This window comes from Leiobunum rupestre, chromosome 7, assembly GCF_980474605.1.
Source record: "Leiobunum rupestre chromosome 7, qqLeiRupe1.1.hap1, whole genome shotgun sequence".
Classification (NCBI taxonomy): domain Eukaryota; kingdom Metazoa; phylum Arthropoda; class Arachnida; order Opiliones; family Sclerosomatidae; genus Leiobunum; species Leiobunum rupestre.
The window spans coordinates 35,861,425-35,866,850 of NC_143390.1; positions in this window are offsets into that span (position 1 = coordinate 35,861,425).

Here is a 5,426-nt window from a genome sequence, read left to right on the forward strand (position 1 = left end):
GGCGCGATAAAACGTCGTAATACGTCGCCTGTCGAGGGAGACCTCATTTCTACTTTTAAGTCTCCGAGGGCTGCGGGGGGTCCTCTCTTCTTCACCCGACAGAAACATTTTCTTTTACTTGAGATGGTTCACTCTATAGAGTACTGAAGACGTCATTTTCCACCACAGTTTACTATACCGGATTAAGTTTAGTGGTATCAGAAGTTTATAATTTACCTCTTAGGGATAAGTATATATCTCTCTATGCTAATAATTTCGTTTGAAACATATCGCCTCTTTCCGCTGATTTTTTTCAAAATACGTTATGGAGGAAAAAATAGTAGACCACTTTCTAAATCTGTTACATCTGGAAAATTGGGTTTATTAGCACAGTAAATGTTGGGTCGTGATGTCGTGTACGCATTTTTGGATTGACAATGAAAAAAAGCTTCCGTTAATAACTGCCTCGAACCTGCGAAGGTGCACGTTTCATTGTATTAACCTAATTGGGTACTTCTCTAATAAGAGATATGCGATACATTTATGGTAGTATTTATTGTAAACTGTCTCGGGCTTGCGAAAATACATGTTACATTTTATTGACCTAGACGGATACTTTTCTTGTTTAGAGATGTGCAATTAACTTCTGGTGGCATTTCTTGAAAACTATCTTGAGCATGCGAAGATGCATGATTCATTTATTTAATCTAGGTGGATACTTCTCTCGTTAAAGATATGCAATAAACGTCTGGTAGTATTTATTGAATACGTTACATTTTATCGAACTAAATGAATACTTCTCTCGAAAGAAATATGTAATAAACCTCTGGTGGTATTTACAGGTCTTTTCACGGATGATAGCTTAACCAGTAATGAAAGTCCGAGCCGTTTGGCAGCAGTTGATAATTCGCGAATCATTAGGCATTTAAAGGCCACAAAAACACGCAATTAACGAGACTACCCAGTCTCTGAAAGCGAAGCATTATTCTTATTCCGTTTCTCGTTTATTCTTAGCAGCACCTTTTCCCCCCAATGCATTTTGCGATTTTACCAAGGATGTAATCAAGCTACGGAGAATTCGAAGCTGCAACTCTGTTTTTACCCTTTACACAAAATCCCCAAGGGATTTGTGTGTACAAGTTTCACGTACAGTGTAGCCGATTCCGCCGCTGCCGCCGCCGCCGTATTCTATAACACTCTCCAAGAATTTCAAGAAGAAATAGGCTTAGAAGGGCTAGGGATATCTGAATCGAAAAGATATATAATGCCCTCGGTAGCCCGTTATGAATTTTGGAGATCGCGGGCCCACAAGTGGATCATTTGACCATTTTAGTGACCTTTGGCGATTTTCCGCTTAGAATCTACATATCTTACTTAAATTAAGTTCGATTTTGTTGAAAATTATATTTTTAGTTAGTGCTGGCGATTTATGAGCTACGTTTATGATTGAATCAAGAAATTTTAAATTTAAGTGAGATTTCTGGCCAATTTAAATTTCGTACTATTTCCCAATAGCGATTGGATAATCTTGGCGTGCTTTTTAGGGCACCGCACGTTTGTTATACAGGGTGCTGGCTATTCTACGTTATGATATCTTAGGTATTGCTATACAGGGTAGGGTGTTGGCTATGCTATGTTCGGCTAAGTTTATTTGGCGCTAATTGTGATTTTTATAATACCAATGAACATTACTTTAATTTATGAAATTGATTTTTCATTATCTTGAAATAAAGTAATTTTCAACGATTGACTGTACACTATAGAACACTTTATTTTTAAAAACAAAATTATAAAGTTTACTTATACTATAAATTTAATTATATTTACCCTAGTCAGATTGATACAATTACAATAATTTTTCATTGGAAGAATAACAAGGTGATTCGGAACTTTGTTAATGCACTAGGTTGTTGAGCAAGTGCTGCATTTGGTAAAAAATTCCTTTTAGGTTGTTATATTGTACTTATCAGGTCAAATTAAATACTGTTCCTAATGAACAGGGTAGTTGATAAAGCGTGGTAATTCATTTGTATGTGGAAAAGTTACTCTTTCGGTTGTTACGAATTAGTGTCCCGATTATGTTAAAAGACATGGCGATTGAGGTATTGTACAGGGTGGTTGATATATCGGTGAAATTAAGTTGATTATAGTGCACTTATTATTTTAATGTACAGGGTGATTTAAATATTGTTCATAATGAGTGGACAGGGTGATTAATAAAGCGTGGTCATGGATTTTTATTTGAATTAGAATTACTCTTTGGTTATTAATGCTCAGTGGGTTAGTTATGTTAAACGACAGAGTGATTGAGATAATGTTTTTAATAAACAGGGTGTTTGTGAAAACGCTAATTTCCAACAAAATTCCTCTTCGATTATTATAGTACTTAATTCTATGAAAGCAAACGTCTGCTACAATTTTTTCGCCTTTGCTTTCCTGCAAAGCACCCGAAAAAAAGGGTTGCGATAGCAACCGCCATCTATGGAGAAGTGAATTTAAGCTCCAAAGCTCCTCCCACCACTCTACCATGTGTCAAAATGACATGTGGGGGTATAGTGGGTTTATTGTTATTCCATGTTCGTGAAAGTTTGAAAGCTTTTAACCGTAGCAACTGACTGACTTTCGACTTAGTTGTGTTGGAGGTATGAATTGTAAAAAGTAGTCTAGACTAAGAGGTATATACAAATTACTCTGATACTAATACGCGTTTGAACCTATAGTTTGACCTTAGAAAAGCAATTTACTGAGCTAAGAGACACCACACGTAAAATAAAAGGTAATTGCAATACCGCGGAATTATTATTTGAATCGATTTGAATCGTGGATAAACATATTTCGAGAAAATATTATCAAATTACTTGTTTTTATTTATTTTATCATTATTTATTAACAAATATTATTTTCAATGTTATTTTACAAAAAAGTACGTTGTTTCAGAAGACATGATTTATGAATATCTTCATGATCTCAGTACGTAGTTTTTTAAGTTTTCAAGGTTTTTTCAAATCTATTTAATTTAATCTTTCTGAGTTCGCCTTGGCTGGGAGCGTCTAGGTGAATTAGTTTTGGATGATCTTCACAGAAAGGAACTCTTCTTTTCATATTACCCTTCGGGAAATCAAGTAAAGTTACTTGAAAATTAGCTCGTTGTTGAAACATTTCGCCGAAAAGCTCAGTGATGTAACTGTATGTTTCGGCCTCGTAAACAGGCACTACATACCAGTCCTTGGTTCTTTTTGCTATAACATTGGCTATCACTAAAAAGTAGAACAATTGCGTGTGTCATGAAGGGCTTGCCACCACCCTTCTACGCATTGTAACCCGGCCACCTGAATTTTTATGGCTTTAAAAGTCGCTTGATGACTTAGGCCTAAGGTGGTGCCTTGAGTATTAGTCCAGCTGATTATTATTATTATTATTATTATTATTATTATTATTATTATTATTATAATTATTATTATTATTATTATTATTATTATTATTATTATTATTATTATTATTATTATTATTATTATTATTATTATTATTATTATTATTATTATTATTATTATTATTATTATTATTATTATTATTATTATTATTATTATTATTATTATTATTATTATTATTATTATTATTATTATTATTATTATTATTATTATTATTATTATTATTATTATTATTATTATTATTATTATTATTATTATTATTATTATTATTATTATTATTATTATTATTATTATTATTATTATTATTATTATTATTATTATTATTATTATTATTATTATTATTATTATTATGAAGCCCTTCAAAATATGAAATTACATATCGTATCTATGTTTTTATATTTCATATTTTAAATTTTATTATTGAAAAAAAAACGTACGTACCACGGCTCACCGTCTTTAGTAACAGCGACGGGTCACCCGGTGTGGAAGTTATGGTCAACGGCGGCAAGTTTAATTCGCATTATCATGCGTGAATAACTGAGCAATAGCGCGTATGCAAGCGTGAAACGTCTCAAGCGAAAGTTGTTAGTAAAATTTTCCTTTCTATTCAAGTTTGAATACTTATGCTTAGACGGCGCCGTTTTAGTTTTAAAAATGGGGCTGCGAAATCAAATGAACAATTACAATGACACGCAGCTTCTAGGATTGCAAAATAATAATATGCGTTTCACGGGTTACAGCAATCTATGTCTTTGGCAGTATGGCCGTCTTGTTATGCGGGAAAGGCAGGTATTGCCCGCATGCTGATTTATAAATATACGAAATATCTTTCCTTCTCCAACTGGAATTTAAACAGGATATGGGGTTTTAATCTAACTAGTGATGTAAGTCGGGTAAATACCCAGTGGGTAGGGTATTTTTAAATAGGTATTTACCCGGGTATTTACCCCATGCACGGGTAAATACCCAAAACTAGGGTTTTTATGATTAGGGTGTTAGTTAGTATCGGGTCGAGTGGAGCTATCTGTTATCCTCCTTGTCTACATCTTTTGCTTGGTTTGGGCTTATTAGGTAGTACAATTTGGGCAAACTACATTTTTAAAAGCAGTTTTATATTAGTCAATTTTATTTCTAGCCTGGGAGTTATTCAAAGATAAAAATAAAGGTGTTGCTTTCATATATATTGCTGTAAGGAATACAAACATTCTAATGTCAACAAAATGACAAAGTATATCAGGAAATGTAAAATTTGCAAAAAAAGTAAAAAAAAACAATAATTAATATTTAATATGAGAATAACTTGATGTGTTTGTGGGTTTTTCAATTACCGTATTCTTAATTGAATAAATAAAAAAATATTTAACAAAGAAATTAAAGGTGTTTATAAACACCTGGGTATTTATGTATTTTGGGTATTTACCCGGGTAAGTACCTAAGGTATTTACCCTGCGTTTTAAATACCCGGGTATTTTACATCACTAAATCTAACATGTAATTAATATTCCAACCCCTCGTCGTGGTGACCAGCAAGCAGCGCATGAGGCGATAGCAATAGCTCGTAAAAGGTAGCACGTATTTCGGTTTTTATTTAAATAAAAAATTTAACGGGCTTTACTTTTAATTTAACAGAAGTGAACGTTCTACCATTTTCAGCGAATTTTTAATTCGCGACCGAAAACTATCACTACGCCCCCTTTGGTTCGCCATTGAAACTAGATAGGTAGCGGTTAAAGCAGGAGCTATTAGTGTTTCATAATCGTTATTGGTATAAATTTGACTTTATTAATAATGATACTTGCATATTAATATAGTTTTCTCATCGTTTATTTAAGAAAACCCGTTCTTATGAGTTTTAAATTTGTACGTAGCCGCTACCTCGGAGAAGCTAGCGCCGTTAACCCACTTAGACTCGTTTTGGTCGTGAATTTCCGCTTGCTGGTCGCCTGCAGCCATGCAAAATTGGGATCGGCTTACTTTCTTTAAAAATAAAATCATTATTTCCTGATAAAAGATGTCTGC